Raw genomic sequence first — 17,699 nt, forward strand, 5'->3', positions numbered from 1 at the left:
ATTACTAGTCCAGTACCTTAACCACTAGGTTATAGCTTGCCTACAGCTGAACCTTTTGGGATGCGAACCATTCCTTCTCATCAATGCCTGATCTCACAAACAAATAAAATGAAGGTTGTTATAACCACATTTATGTGGATTAACAACATCAGGACGTGGATTGCAATATCAGGGGCTAGTCTGGTCCAATCGACACAAGACAGAGGGCATTGGTGATAGCTGACCAATCAGTGCAGCAAATGGCATATAGCCACAAGTAGGAGGGTCATGAGTTTTATTAGTTTTTATTTATTTACTAGGATTTTAATGTCATGTTTCCACACTTTGGTTACATTCATGGCAAGACAGGTAGTTACTGCTTACACAAGATTCATCAGTTCAAGTTTATAATATCAGACATTTATAATATCATGGACAATTTTGTATCCCTAATTTACCTCACTTGCATGTCTTTGAACTTTGGAGTAAACCGAAGCTTCCGAAGGAAACCCTTGCAGACATGGGGAGAACATGCAAACTCCACACAGAAAGGACCCGGACAGCTCCACCTGGTAATCTAACCCAGGACCTTCTTGCTGTGGGGTGAGAGTTTTATTAGGTTTTTGATATTGAATGACCTATAAGCTCATGTTCAGGTGTCCACATACTTTTGGCTGTGTTATGCTGTTAAACTGTCTGATTTATGGTTTGGATTAATGTGAAAAAAGCAAAACAATGCTTAAAAATAGACCAGTTTGATAAGCCTGAAAGCTCTGAAATGCTTTAGTTTTGAGTAACGCTTTCAGATACTCAGATTGAAGCATTTTAAGAGAAGACTAAGTGATTACATTGCTGGACAAGGGGTCGCATGGTGTAGAAAATACAGGGGTGTCATTAATTATGACACATGTTTATAATAATAATAAAAAAATACTTTAGATAAAGGTTAACTCACTGCGTAAAGCTTGACAATACAGTATATTTAGGTCCAAAGTTTTTGCCCCCTACTGTGTGCTCACCTTCTCATCATGGTCCTCCTGCAGCTGCTCCGGTCCTAATCAACACCCTCGATACACGTACACACTCTACCCTCCTCCATCACACACGAGTACCTCCCCCTCCCCCCTTTTCACACATTCTACCACCTACACATGCACACATGCACGCGCACATGCGCACCCTCCCTGGATGCCACCGTTCTCCCATCTGCTGTGTTTTGGACCATTAGCATGGCTAGGAGGAGGACATGTGCAGGCAGAAGGGAGTCCCCGGTGTCCATGGTGCTAGTCTCTGCTTCACTGCGTAACTTATACACAATAAATAATAACAATAAATACATAAACATGATCATGATCCATTTTTATACTGTTATACGATGTTAAGCATAGTCACTTAGCAAAGCTATGTTAGTCGTTTGTGTGTTGTTTAGCCATGTACCCTCCACCCCCTTCAACTTCACACTTGGCAGAAAATAAAATGCCCAGCAGGCATGCCAAGTAAAGGTGACTGGTTTGCTACATCTGAGGTGCTAAAGTATGGTACACATTGGCACCACAATGCACATACAGACTTCTATATCTGCAACTGTTCTTTCTCTGTGACTGAATTATTGAAACACTTCTGTTTGCAGTGCTTTTACTAGTTACTTGTGGGTTTTATTAAAATATGATGGGTTTACATATTTATGCAGCAATTTATTATTAATCTGGTGGCCTAAAAACATCTGATACTTGTGAAACTGTTTGCTTTAGGTTGCCAATCAAAAAAGAAGCCTCATTTTCTCCTCATTTTCAAAAGTTTTGTTTGTTCATGTAACCAGCAACAAACTTTAACAAGGGTTTAGGTACCAAATTTAGAGCAGAGGATTTATTTTGTTTACCAGTAAATCCAAAGCATGTAAAGTTCACTTGACTGTGGACAGTGTTGCCTATGTTTCAACTGTTTTAATTCATGGCGGACCCTTTGTGTGGTTATTGGTTTACATGTCACCATTTAGACCAATTTCCTCATATTAGTATGGCCCAAATTTGGTTTTATAGCAGTCCTTGGCAAAAGTTCTACAAACATTTTAATAGGTGTAGTCAAACTAGCCCTACAGTATTTATAAGGGTTCTTCAAAAAGTTTCTGCACTTTTTAAAAAAAAAAGCGTTTTCTCTCAATTTTTCCTTCCGATTTAGCGCACTCAATTTGTCTTCCACTGCTGAGGGATACTTGATTGCATCCGAGGAGAGCACGTCACTGTACACGCCTCTTCTGACACGTGCACAGCCCTCCTCTTCTCGCCCCTGCTTTCTGCACAGGTGTCTCTTCTGCCAATCAGGGTCCTTACACAGCGTATGAAGATCCCACCCACACATAGTCCGGCCCCACCCTGCAGATTAGATGGCCAATTTGTATCTGCTGCAGGCACTGCCAAGTATGCCTGCCAGATGGCACCCAGCCGACCGGTGGCAACGCCGAGTTTCGAACCAAGGAGTTTCGAATCTTGGCGCTGGTGTGCTAGCAGAATATCCTGCTGCGCCACCTGGGCGCCTGTTTCTGCACTCTGTTTATCAAGAATTTAAAGAACAAACTACATCACTACATCACTACATAGTCTACATAGTCACTTTCTGATGCATTTTCCCACCGTCGTACCAACTTTAATGCTGTCAGCAAAAACGTTTTTGGTTGAGCACGCGCTCAGGTGGAAATCAGATGGTGCTAAATCCAGACTATAAGAATCTCTCAGTCTTTCAGATATGACCGATTACTACTCCTCCAACCCTCACCGCTTATAACTGAAATATAAAAGTGAGGAAACTTTTTGAGGATCCCTCTTATATGGGTGCAAAAAAGTTACCAGTTAAAATCAGTGATTATCTCTATTAGGAAATTTAGGAGGCTGTACCACAAAATGAAAGGACATTATTTGTATACTGTTGAATACTTTCTATAGAACAAAATGTATAATCTAGATAGCTGTATATATACTTTCGAACCAGGCAAATTTTCAGTAAACTTATGAAAGAGCTCAAACATTTTCTGGACTAGTGTTGGACTAAGTGTTTCGATTTTTTGTCACAGAAAAAGAAGAAAAGAACATTTGCAGAAATCATTCAAATAATGAAAATCTCAAAGCTGCCGTTACATACAAGCCCCTTACAAGTGTATTTAAACTCCTGACTTTAGCCACTGCATAAGTTTTACACAGGGATTACACCTAATCCACAAAGCAGTTTGATGAATAAGTCTTGACTTAATAGAGGATTCCTCAAGCAATTAAACATCCTCCCTCATACGATATCAGCTGTCGTAACATTTTCATACCCTTTTAGCCGTCCGCTCATGAGGATTGCCTCGCCGCGTGTTGAATAATTCAGCAGGCGGCTTCTCGACCACTGAGTGGAACCTGAGCTCATTATACTAGAAAAGCTACGCTCGCTCCAGTCCCGAGAAAATTGATGCCTTGTCATTTTATGGCCCGATAGTTCAAGGTGCCCTCCCTGTATACAAATCAGTCAGCGACACAGGAAGTCATCATCGATACGTAATATTAACATCAGGCTTGAGAAATATGACCACACCGGTGTACTTATCATGGCCAGACACACTCTGTAGACCTCTGGAGTTTGATTATTTATGGATCTGAGGGCTTTTTCACGGCATGCTTAACATAACATAATTAAACCAATTGGGAAATAAAGGAACTTGAGATCTGGCTTACTTACTTAATGTTTGGTTTTAAATCTGGTACATTTACTGACACTGGAAGCTCTGGTGGTGCTGTCAATACAACAATAGCCAAAGAATGTAATAAATCTTTTGGTACTGAAACAGGCACTTATGTTTCATTACCAAAAACTTCAGTAAGGTTCCACTAAATCTCCAGTTTCACTAAAATTAAAAGTCAAATTCTTTATAGTGGATCAGGCAACCTTACCTAAAGGATTTAATGATAGAATAGTAGCCATAATTATTAGAACTACAGCATCTATTACTGGAAATAAAAAGAAAATAAACCTCTTTACTTAGACTAGGACCTTTATTTATTTAAATCTATACAATATATAACATTTAAATAGAAGTTTTGAGGACTGGGACTGCATCAGGACATGGAATCAATTGTACTCAGACAATAACTTTTTATTTTTTGTTATTATAAATTGTTTGCAGTGGAATCATTGGTACCTGAGTTGAGGTTTATTGTACTGGAATGTGGCCAATGAACATTTCCAGTTTACTTAAATACCAAAACTGAAGTGAAGTAGATGCATTTTAACCAAATGCTTGGTCCATATTTAAGGAAAACAATGACTAGCAAAAAGAAGAGAAACAAAAATGAGATGAAGCAGAGATGAAAATAAAAAATATAAATAGATTAAAGAAATGATAGATATAACAAAGAATACATAAATTAGAAATAACAGAACATAAATAAATGAAAAGAAACAGATAAGAATAGAAAATAATAAACATAAACGACAGAAGAGAAATACCAACAGGAATGAAGCTGAACAGAAATGACCAATCAGAAATGATGGAAAAATGATGGTAGTGGTAGCTCAGCAGTTAAGGGACTAGACTATTGATTGAAAGGTGTCTGTTTCAAGCCTCAGCACTGTTAACTTGCCACTGCTGGGTCCCTGAGTAAGTCCCTTAACCCACAATTGCTTTATTTATAATTGTAAGTCACCTTGAATAAAAAGTTTCTGTTAAATGTGGTAAATGTAATTATTGATCAAAACAAAAGTGTGTAAAAACTAAATTTTAATAACTGCAGAGTGTTTTTAGACAGTACTTACTCTCCATTCTTGACTCACTGAAAGAAGGCGCCTGTGTGTTAAAAATGAGGTGACAGGTAAAAGGCTAAACGGCCGGTAAAGTCTGCGCTGTACTTACAGAATTGATTTCCACGGCAGTTTGTTTGCTTTTTCAGCTCTGAGTTTCGCAGACACACTGCCCTGATATCGAACATCGCTGCAGGCCTTGGACTGTGTGTGTGTGTGTGTGTGTGTGTGCATGTGTGTGTGTAAGTACATGAAAGAATGCTGTAGATAACTCTACACATCCCATTTGCACAAGAATCCCATCAGTACATCTGGGATATGAATGCCTGGTGAGAAACAGATGATGAATAGGATGTTAATTAGTGTGACGACCAGCAAATGATTAGAGGAAGATACACCACCCTCCCTTTATGGAGAAAACTGAGTCGTCAGCATCTCTTCCTCCCCGTCTTGTCCTCATTATGTCCATGATGTCGACTGATTGTGTTTATGAGTCAATAGTTTGAATCGTTTTTTTATTTTCTAACAGATTAAGTTACAGCAGTGACCTCAGGTTATGATCCGCAGTGCAGGATCTCTAGAGACGTCCTAACAGCGTGAAGGGCATCATAGCTTTTAAATCTGCTGTGTTGAAGGACAGAAAAGGTATAATTGTACACAAGTGTGCAAATCAGAGAGAATGGGTTCACATAAATGAACAGTTTAGGGAGTATACGGTCTGTTTTGCCTCAGGCATAATGAATGGAGGTTGTTTGCATTGATGGAGAGAGTATAAAAGTAAACATGGGAATCACACTGGGGTATTATTTTGAAAGTGTTACGCTGAGTGTGTTTACATTTATTTATTAGGATTTTACCGTCATGTTTTACACACTTTGGTTACAATCATAACATGAAACGGTAATTACTCATTACACAAGATTCATCAGTTCAAGTCACGGACAATTTTGTATCTTCAATTCACATCACTTGCACGTCTTTGGACTGTGGGAAGAAACCGGATCTCCCGAAGGAAACCCACACAGACACGGCGAGAACATGCAAACTCCACACAGAAAGGACCCGGACCGCCCCACCTGGGGATCGAACCCAGGACCTTCTTGCTATGAGGCAACAGTGCTACCCACTGAGCCATTGTGCCACTCGTGTGTTTATATTAAGAAAGATTAAAAATAGATGGCACACTATATAGTCAAAAGTATGTAAGTTCAGATCTGTTAGCCACACCCATTGCACGTTTTCAACCTTGTGGCAACAATTTGGGGAAGGCCCTTTTCTGTTTCAGCATGACTGTGTCCGGTGCACAAAGAAATAGTTCCAGTGGCCTTCATATTTCTATTTCTATCTATATTTCTACTGAATTATTGAACTTTGACTCTGTAATTATTGTTATTATTATTATTATTACTATTATTATTATTAATATTATAATTGTTATTAATATTATTATTACTATTATTATTATTATTATTTTTTAAATTATTATTATTAATAACATTATTATTATTACTACTATTATTATTATATTTACTGAATTAGAAAGTCTTATGGTTCACTTCAATTCATGCAATTTTACACGGAAAATGTTGCAACCAAGTGAGAATTGCAGGAAGATAAATCAAAGCGTTTGAGTGATTTGGTAAATACATGCTTGAGTAAATGTCTCTATGTAGCAATCAGACAAGCAATCACTTTAATTGTCATTCTTGTATTTCTTTTTCTCCAAAAATACTGAACAATCAATAAAATGCATAATTGCATTTTCCCCACAACATTTCATTAGTCATTGTGTCACGCTGGATACACGCAATCCATTCCAGGTCATCACCAACTCACCCATGGACTTGTTCGTGTACATAGGACCAAGTAAGAGTGGACTATTCGCCCTGTGCATGTTATTAAAGGGTGAAAGGAATCTATAAGGGAATATACCACACTCCTTAAAGACAGTACCTCGAAATATGGTTCAAACATAAGTCACTGGGACCCTGGACCATACACCACCCATGCTGCATTTATTGACAAGCAGTTGAGAAACACTGTTTATTAATCAAAGCATGAAACACATAATTTAATAACAATCATTTTATTATTATCGTACATGATTTTATGTTTTTATATAATTATGGAAATTGTGGGACTGTGTGATTTCAAGCAGTCTAAGCATATATGTGGCTAAATAGATGATTCCAATAGTTGCTCATGTGTATGTTTGACACTGTAAAAACTAAAGACACTAGTGGTGCTAGTGGTCTATTACGCTAACCAAGATCCAGGTTCAAATCTCAGTGGTGCTATCAGCTGGCCGGGGGTCTGCACACACAGCATTGGCTATGTCTGAGGAGTGGGGTGGCCAAAGCCCTATGATGAATTGGAACCAGGATTGGTCCAGGGTACTTCTGCCTTACATCCAGTGTTTCCTAATGAAACTGGACCTGACTGCTACTGCCCTTGGCTATTGGATAGGATAAACATTAATCTGACATTTGTCCACCATGCTCTGGTCCTCAAATAGTGAAGAAAAATTGAACATATTCAATTTATATTTAATAAATATCAGTTACATTGAATACTGTCAATATTATCGAATCACTTCTGAATACTAGAATACTGGAAGACCCGACTGACATGCTGCTGTATAAAAATAGCTTTTCTCTCAGGGTTTTATCAACAATCACTCTTGATTTGTCGCATCCGTGGTAAAGACACATTCATGTGAGCACACACACTTTATCCTGCTGCCCTAAGCTCTGATTGATTGAAGGATTGAGAGTGGGGGGTGTATACAGTGGTGTCCAGTCATGATGTGGTAAGTACAGGCTACTATAAATGCTCCTCTTAACTAAAGCAATCACACACACATGCTGGTGATTGCTTGATTGATTTAAGCATTTATAGAAGCCCGTACCTACTACAAGAAATAAAATGTATGTCGAGATGGATGGATTGATGGTTGGTGAAGACTAAAAATGAAAATATATGATATTATGTTTACATGTAATATCTTCTGCTGATTTCAATGTCTGTCTTAGCCAGTGCATGATCTTGGATCTTGGATCAGTTCCCTGTTGTTTGGCTCTGTGAAGCACCATAATGGCTTCCTGCCACTCACTGGCTGAATGCGGAGGATCATGTGGAGCTGCAAACATGTTGCTTAACATGCTGTTTAACCAGCGCACTTCCAGTATTCATGTAAATCCACCCTAATCTGTTTAAAGTGTCAAAGACTTGTAACCACCTCTGGCACTATTAGCAACCATGAACATTTCTAAGCAGGATTTGCCTCCTTGTTATTTAGTAAACATCGGTTTTAATTTCACTGCTTTCATGTTTTTAAAGATAATGTCATGTAGATGTGCATGTTTTTTGGAAGCTGACTGTGATTATATAGAACAAATGACAAGCTACTGGCATCCTCATCAGCATCATCATCATCAACCTGTTTACTTAACCTATTTTAACAAGTTCTGATTTTCTTTTACTTCTTGCACTTAATAAATCAGAATTTCCAGGAACAAAATACCCAAACTACCGGCAGTGGAGTGATGGGTAATTACACTGAGGCCCTTAGCGTAAAAGGACTTGTCTTCTAATGACTTCACTGGTACTATTATGTGCATAATTATGTCAGTTGACAGCCCTGTAACAGCACAGTTGATGGATCGGGTGCCGGACAACAACATTAGTCCTAAGGATGTGGATTTTATATTCACTTCTGGTAATTGTCTGTCAGAAATAACAATTTCATTCACACCATTTAAATGCTGTACTGTACTTCTGTACAGGTTTTTACTCAGCCCTGTTACTCCTGTTACATATTCATCCTTCTTAAAAAGTCACATTTTGAACAGTTCATGATCATGTTCATGATCTGAATCTACTGAAAGTCACAGGAAGAGCAAAAGTAGGTTCTCCCTTTTCCCCTGTATGTTTGTTAATATTGCAACTCTGACTACATACAGGTAACATACATTCCTGTTACCTAAATTTTTTCTTAGTTGTAATTTGTTTATTTTATAATTTTTTTTTTTATAAATCATTGTGTCCAGTGTTCTCGTGCTTTTAGCATGAACTCCATGCTGCTATATTTAATGTATTTAATAATTCTATGTTAAAAAGTTAGTCCTCGGCTGCTCAGGTGGCACAGCAGTAAAACACACTAGCACACCAGAGCTGACATTTGGAACTCATCGGTTCAAAGCTCAGCTCTGCCATCCGGCTGGGCTGGGCAGTTACATGAACAACGATTGGCTGTTGTTCATATAGGGTGGGGAGCCGGATAGGGACCTCATAACTGATGCAATTACAAACTTTGCTGGCTGATTGGTGGCGCCTGCACAGAGTCGAGGAATAATGCGTTGATCAGTGTGTGGCTCTCCATACACAAAGCTCATCCACATTTGAACTCGCAGTCGGCTACTGCACACGTGTCGGAGGGGCGTGTGTCAGTCTCGCTCACCTCAGTCAGAAATGGAGCATCAGTAGAGAGGAAGTGTAATGCAATCGGGTAATCGGATACGACTGGATTGGGAGGAAAATTAGGAAAAATGCAAAAAAACAAACAAAACAAAACTCGGTCCTCCTACAGTCCTGTTACTCATATACATCATATACGTATATCTTCCACTTAAAAACCTTGTAAAAATTAAACAAAGTTGCCTGAGATTGACCAAAACACATTCTGAGTAGTTAAGTGTGTGTGTCTTTAGATTCAGTGTTGAACAAAGATAAAAAATTATGTTTAATTTTATCGAGCTACTACACGCAAATGGCACCTATTCAGTGGAACGACCCATTTAATAATATTCTCTTGCTAATTACGGGTGCTTTCGCTTGTCACTTTCAATGTTATGATTTGCAGTAGTTAGCTCATGATTGAATAATTTCACCATTTCAGATTAGCGTTTGAACCCCGTGTCTCAAGTAGACACAGTTAGTAGACTAGCCTAGGTGCCGTTTGCGCAATTAATTAGTCTGGAACGTAAATTTCAGACACACTTGAGCAGAATGTGGGCACATAACTGTACTATTCTCACCTGCGTATGTCAACCCTGTGTGTCTTTGTAACGTAGTTGATTTTATTTACGTGTTGCGTAGTGTGAAACAGGTCTCGCCGTGTAAAAGAGAGCGAACAGACACCGGTTGCTGGAGATCACAGCTTATGTTGGCGATGTGAACAGGATGTTAATCAGATCAGCAGCGTGCAGCCTGTAAACCTGCTGTGTATGCCATCCACACCACCGAACCATTGAACCACATGCTGTTCCCTCTCACATTCTTTCTCTCGATGTTTAATTCAGTCATTTTTATTTACTCGTGGTCAGATGCATCTGTTACGTCAGGTGTACAGGATTCACATCAAGCACGTCGCATCATGATGCGTCAGTTTGAGTTACACGATTGTTCTGTCTGCTCTTCTCTGCTGTACACAAACACACATTTATCCACATGCGCATGACAGGAGCTCGTCCACCCCCAGCTTCCTTCTTTGACTAATGACTATTTTTCTGAGTGGCAGATTTCCTACAGCTCTCAGATTGAGCAATCTCTTAGAATTTGTTTTCTTCCCCTTTAGCAAGACATATATCACTGAGTCTCTGATCTCAAGACATGCTACATTGTTAAGCATGACTCTTGCTGTGAGCCATTCTTTATTGCAAAAAAGATTCTTTATCTAACAAAAAAGGGTACACGTACTATCCGGGCAGCATGGAGGTCCAGAAAAGTCATACTTTTTCTCTCCAAAATCCATTTTTAAGATCACTACTTATTTTTCTTGATACCTCAAGATAACAAAAGCTGTTTTCTTATGATCATGAGTTTTTTTTCTTTGTTCTTGTGTTAAATGGGCGGCACGTTGGCTCGGTGGGTAGCCCGGGAGTTCAGAAACTCTGTGCTGGTGCATCAGCGGAGTATCCCGCTGCGCCACCTGGCCGATTTTCTCCCAATTTAGTGTAGTCAATTTGTCTTCCGCTGCTGGGGGATCCCTGATTGCAGTCGAGGTGGGTATATTGCTGCTCACGCCTCCTCCGACCTGCGCGCAGCCCTTTGTGGAACCCTTTTTTTACCTATGCACTCTGCACAGGCACCTCTCTATCTGCCAATCAGGGTGCTTACTCAGCGTTTGAAGACCCCACCCACATAGTCCGGTCACCCCACCCTAGCAGAGACGTGTCTCCTGCAGGCACTGGCAATTATGCTCGCTAGATGGCGCCCAGCCGATCGGTGGCAACGCGAGTTTCAAACAGAGAAGTTCAGAATCTCGGCGCTGGTGTGCTAGCACAATATCCTGCTGCACCACCTGGGCACCCCCTGTGTTAACAAATGTTGCGTACACTCCACCAAAGTGGGCAAATCTTTTAAAGTAACGAACATTTTTTTTCTTTGCCGGGCTTATTAACTTTGTGCTTGATTATGCTCAAGTAAGCTCATAGTAAATTAGTGGTAAAGTATTAATCATCCACCCACTTTATTCTCACAGGGTGTTTTAACTAGTTTCTGCAAGTACCACAAATTTGCAAGCAGCTCCTCTCTTTTTAAAACCATTCTTATCTTAACAGAAAAATAGTCCAGGAATAAAATAAATCAGCAAATAATCTGCCAGTACTTCATTTCTTCAATGAGGGGGAACCTTCCAGCAGGGGTAACCTTGGTGCTGCAACAAAAGACGGCCTGTTATTGTGTTTGTACTCTTTTGTCCTTGGGGCTGCACTGGCTTCTATTCCTGCTACCTCCCTCTACCTTGTCTACCCAATAATTGTATTACTATGGTGTTAATTGTGGCATTAATTAGATTTATTCTGCAGAAGAAATGGAGACTCAGCAGTAACAGTTTCGTGTGTGCACAGGGTGCTGAGCTCCTGAAATTAGAGCACATTTAGGAATTCTAAACAGAGAAAATAAAGGACAAAGGATTTTGTGTGTTGCTAAACAGCTTGAGATTTATATGGGATTCAAGCTGTCATTGGGTGCGTTGTCACACCCATCTATACTTGGGTGCTGCTCTATTGTGTGTTGTGTACAGTGCATGTCATTAGGATTCAATCTGTCTTTTTGTTTCCCAAATAGTCTGTATCTTTTATTAGTGAATAAAAGGCCTAGAAATTATGGCTTTACGACATATGTTCATACACTTGTTAGTGTCATGTGTCATGATAGTCTTAAAATTTCAGTGATTTCTGAATGGGATGGAATATATAATGGCTTAAAGAGTCCTTTAATGTCTTTTATTTTTGTGACATGGCTTCTAATTCTTCATTAATAAATATAATTAACAGTATTTAGTGACTTCATTGTGATCATACAAATAAGGCTAGTTTTACTGCATAAATTCAAAAGATTACTATGCTAACAATGGAAAAAAAAGGCTGTTATATCATGTTGAGATGAAATGATTAATTAAATACACGTCTGCCATAAACTGCTATTGGAACATCAGAGACTTCGTCCACAGTCAAATGCATTTTCTCCCGTTTTTCTCCCTTTTAGCGCGTCCCAATTACATCATGCTTCCTCTTCACCAATGCCGATCCCTGCTCTGATTGAGGAGAACGAAGCTAACCCCCCCTTTGGCACGTTGGCAGCAGCCGTATGCATCTTATCACCTACACTTTGACAAGTGCAATTCGGATCAGCACTGTGTACGGAGAGACACACACTGACACCGCTCTTTTCCCCTCTCTGTGCAGGTGCCATCAATCAGCCAGCAGAGGTCGTAATTGCATTAGTTATGAGAGAGTCCCTATCCAGCTTTTAATATCCCACCCCTATTTGAACAACAGGCCAATCGTTGTTCATGTGGTTGCTCAGCCCAGCCGGCAGGCAGAGCTGAGACTCGATACGATGTATTCGAGATCCCAGCTCTGGTGTTCAGTGTGTGTTTTACCGCTGCTCCACCTGAACGGCATTACATATTATACTTTCTACACAATCTTTTTATGTTTATGCAAATTTCAAACGTAAACTTACAAGTTGGTTCTGGTTCTGTTGTTCACCTAAACATGACAAACATGGCATGGCTTACTGTACAGTACATATGACTTACAAGTGTATGTAAACTTTTGACTTCAGTCGTATTATTATGTCTTTGTGCATTTATATGTTTTAACTGCACAGTGTGCAAATAAATATTTGACCCTGAGTAGGATGAAGTGGTTACTTAAGGTAAACAAGGACTGAAAAAAATGAAATAAACGTTTTATTAAATTAATTTCACAATTAACTCAATGTAAGACTATTTTATTTGATGGCACTGCTGCTTGTTACTTCTTATAAATTACAAAGCTGTGTGGTCAGACCATATAACCAGATCCACAACCATTCCCAATGCTCCCAGTAAAGCAGTCTTTGTGTTAATGTTGAAGAGAACACCATAGGAGATTGGCTTTGTACAAACGTGCCTACGTTCTCTCTGTGATAATGCACCGATGCCCGCTCCACCATGGCCTGGCACTGGTACTGCATGTGAGTAGGTGTATGGTTGTGTTTGTTTGTGGAAACACAACAGCTTTTGGATTCTCAAGATCAGCTGAAGTGTGAAATCTTGTGTTTTGGCTGCTTTTATAATACCCACACATTTTCTACAGTATGTATACCACTTCTACTTATGAACATTGTATTGTTTATTATTGTGAGAATGCTCATTTTGTGAGTTCTCTACCAGTTTTGATATCGTAAGAAGTGGATTGAACGTGTTTGGCAGGTCCATATGTAGTTTATTTTTAAAATGATCCAATAAATTGATTCTTCCTGTAAATAGAACTTGACTACATGAACATATTTGCTATGCCTTCAGTTCACACCCTCCAGGGTCAGATAAATATGAAAGTGAAATGAGTCTTAGGCGATCAAGGCTCCAACACGTCCAACAATGCATGCTCAATTGATGGGTACTGTTTACCAAAATGGTTTAATATTTCACTGTTTTGACACCTTGTTTGAAGACTTCAAATCTGGGTTTTACTGGTTTTATATCAGTCAACCAGTTCACTTAAATAAAGCAGCCTGTTAGTGGTGTGTAAAGATTATACAGTAGACAGTAGCGACTCTGCAGCCATGATAGCCTCCATTCCTCTGTTATATCTACTCAGCTAATATATGAAGTCAGGGGTGCCCTAGACATTTGTAAATATTGTTTTAGTACCATTAACCAAGACCCTGGAAAGACCTCCTACTGTATGATCCAATGCATAAAAATGGTCTGTGCTACTTCTGCACTGAATTTGGCTAAAAGATGCCTGTAGCAAAGGTAGTGTGTGTCCACATCCTGGAGAGCATAAGCCTTATTTGATGCAGCACAACATCAAAACAAATGGTGCGTGTAATGCCCCCCTTCACAAAAAGAATGGAACTCCTTTTACTTAGAAAGATATATGGACATCATTTTGTGCTTGTGGTAGCACGTTTCCTGTTTATGCGTACATGGCTTCCCCTCGGACAATGCATGAACTATGTTTCTTCTATTACTGTCTTTGTCCAAGAAGCTCTGGTGTGTAATTTTAGAAGCTGAAATCCTTCTTCTTTAATTTTTTTTTCCATCACTCCACCACGCATGCATGCTGGCATGGAAATGTGGCCGACCACAGTGGAATCAGATGCTGGCAGATGGCCTTGTTTTAAGATCACTGTGGGAGAGTCAGATTTCTGTTTCTGTGCAGGATTCCTACAGTGAGCTTTAGACAAAGATCCCTTGCAGTTCTGTCATTACCACCGAGTTGTTTGATGTCCGTGGCCAGAAATCAGAGCGAGCGTGAGGTGGTCCGGCATGGGTCAGCTCATATGGGCCAGCAAGCACTGCTCAGTGACCTCAGCGTATGGTGTGAGCTCTTAAAAGAGAAAGTCAAGCACACTGTTTCATCTGGTTTATGAAGAACCTTCTTCTCGTGGGTATTTGAGATGAGGATGGGAAAGAGAATTGAGATGAAATGGTATATCTGGGCAGAGCTGCTGGCCTTCTATCTGGATTACTTTTATTTTGCTCTTTGCCCCATGCTGGCTATCTCAGCAGCAGCTCCATAAGTAAAATGCTACAAATGTCATATTTAATTAAACGACTCCCTGGAGTCTGGAGGAAATGGCACAATACCCAGACAGCCAGAAAAAGGTTCGACTTCTCTGCAGGGACTCAATGTAAAACTGAGCTGGGACCACATAACAATCTGACAGAATTTGCTGGTTAGAAAAGGCGTTTATTCACCTGGTGGGTTACTTCTACTACCCTTACTACTACTACTACTACTAGTAATAATAATACATTTATATAGCATATTTTGCATACCCAAGGACGCTGTAGATTAGACAAAAAGAACAACAAGACTTTATTATGTCTTTATTTGGCTGCAAGTAATTTTTAGTTAACCAGTGTCTTAAATCAGTAATGCATGTGGTTAGTGACTCTGAAATGAAACTCTGGGGGATGTGGTGCAAATGTAAAGCTCTATATCGTCTATGTAACAAGGAAACTCAAGGCCAAGTAGTTTAGTATAAAGTGTACAATCAGAACAGTGTTACATTGATTACATTATTTGACTGTATTATATAAATAATTTCACTTAGGTTTTTATAAGGTATCTGTAGTTGGATTATGTGGAATCCTATAAATGCCACTTTTAAGTTTATTGCTGTTGGTGTGTATAATTGTAGGGCTGATATAGGTTTGTATTTAGTAGAGCAAAAAAGCTAAACTGTTTCTTATTTATGATATTTTACTGACCTGTTGTAGAAGCATTTTAGATCTGTCGGTACAAGGAGGCTACGAAAACACTTACAACCGGCTACTGCATAAAGATGTGTCAAATATTTAACCTATTAGGGCATACTGACATAATTAAAAACTAAGATTTATGGAAGATGCACACAGAGCATTACTTTGCTATTAAATTGCTAAGAGTTTGACTATGCACATTAAGACTCATTAAGAAATCATTGTATAACTATTTTATACTAGAAACCATTTATATGAATTATTTAACATAGATGATCACATACAATACATACAGCAGCTTTACTGGGTTACTTTAAGCAACCGCACCATAAAAAGAAGGTGATGATTTTATGTTATATTGAAAGTGGACTACAAACTATTTGAAAAATCAGCCATTCAGAGTCAGCCATTGTACAGTGGTTCCGGTTTTGGACTGACCCCAGCATCCAAACAGGATATGCAGAAAAAGATTTGCATTGTACCATTCATGTGTATATTTATATGACAAAGGCATTCATTCTAAAACTAAATAACTGCCAAGAAGATTGAAAAGCAGTTGCTGATCAAAACGCCTCATTTCAGTGAGGAAACACAAAATAATGTGGACTCAAAAACGTTTTGTTTTCATGCAAATATTGTACTGCTTATTAGGGAAATTGATTGAAAATGTTAGTTGTCTTGCTAACTTGCAAATAATTTATTATTAAAAAAGACAGATATATAAGAAGACAGAAACAGACTGTTTAATAAACATTGATGTACTCAGCGCACGTCCCACTTCCGCTGTAAATGTTGATGGAAACACATAACCATTAGCATTCTGCTGACTTGTCTAAAATTTGGTTTAAATCTTTATTAGATTGGAACCTCACTTACTCACTTTCTTAACCGCTTATCCAATCAGGGTCGCGGGGGGTGCTGGAGCCTATCCCAGCTTTTCAATGGGGGCAAGACACACAGTAACACCCTGTACGGGTGCCAGTCCATCGCAGGGCAGACACACATACACACTCATACACACCCATTCACCTATAGGGCAATTCAGTGTCTCCAATTAACCTGACTGCATGTTTTGGACTGTGGGAGGAAACCGGAGCTCCTGGAGGAAACCCACGCAGACACAGGAGAACATGCAAACTCCACACAGAACCCGGACCACCCCACCTGGGGATTGGAACCTGTGTTGCATATTTTTTTTGTGTTGCAAACTCTTATTTTGTTAGCCCTGTCACTTACGATTCTTCTCTGTAAAGCTTTGACTGTGTCCCGTCCTTTCTGAGTTATTTCCACATCGATGTGCTCCTTCTTTATTCTTCTATATTTCTCCATTTCTAATAAGCCAACAATGGGACCAGTGGGAAAACCTAATGGAAGCATCATCACCTTGTTACCTCCTCTGTTTAGCTTTTTTCTCTCTCCCTTGGTGCCTCTTGGCAATGTGTGGTAGGTGGGTGTGTGGCCCAATTTAGGATCCTATTTTAATGTGCACTTTCCTGGTATCCTGTGGATAACCAGCTAGCCAGTGACATGTTTGTTAATTACTCAGAGCACCTAGTAGGGGTCCGTGTAAGGATGCAGCTCTCCGGGGGAGACTAATGTGTTACAGGGCTAAATAAATACACAATGATGCATCCATAATCAAGCCCAGGATGAGATGATAGACCTTACCCTGCCAAATCTTCCAAGTACGAATTGATTTTTGATAAACAATGATAAATATGTGTGCACTTTCCCAAACAAAGTGATCAGATTAAAATATGTGGCTTTAAAATATTTGTCAGTAGATTAGGTTTGACTTGTTTTTCTAAGTAAAAAATACATTACCACCTCCTTCCAGCGTATTTTTGCTTGTTTTTCTCCTTATCACACTGAGAAAGCTGTTTGTAGAGGATGCTCAGGCCCTGTCTCTAGCATCTGGTCCACTGTCTCGAGGATACTATTGATCTTCATCGACCGTGCGGCTGCAGCTTCGGGCTGCAGGCTAATTCCGCCCGCTGCTTCTTCCGCTGACATTTTCATTGCCCTGCCTCTTCTTTATCGAATGGAGTCATAAAGCAGACCCTCAAACAGCCCCTGTCCTTTTGGCTCTTGCTAAATCACTCTACAGCCTGGGCACTTTATGTTGAAGCTACATCAGTACTCGGTTAGCCATTGTCTCTTACAACAACACTGATCTGTTTTAAAGAACCAGACCCTCAACATTATGATATCAAACCAAATTTTTACTTTGTCTGGATGGTAAGAACTA

The 17,699-nt window shown here is 39.5% G+C and overlaps 1 protein-coding gene across 1 annotated transcript in view; it reads left to right on the forward strand.

Moving 5' to 3' along the window:
* The window catches only part of thsd7aa (thrombospondin, type I, domain containing 7Aa), a 101,466-nt gene that overhangs the window by 19,102 nt on the left and 64,665 nt on the right, over positions 1-17,699 (forward strand). The window lies entirely within an intron of this gene.

The sequence above is a fragment of the Trichomycterus rosablanca genome, chromosome 2 (genome assembly GCF_030014385.1).
Source record: "Trichomycterus rosablanca isolate fTriRos1 chromosome 2, fTriRos1.hap1, whole genome shotgun sequence".
NCBI classification, from domain to species: Eukaryota; Metazoa; Chordata; class Actinopteri; order Siluriformes; family Trichomycteridae; genus Trichomycterus; species Trichomycterus rosablanca.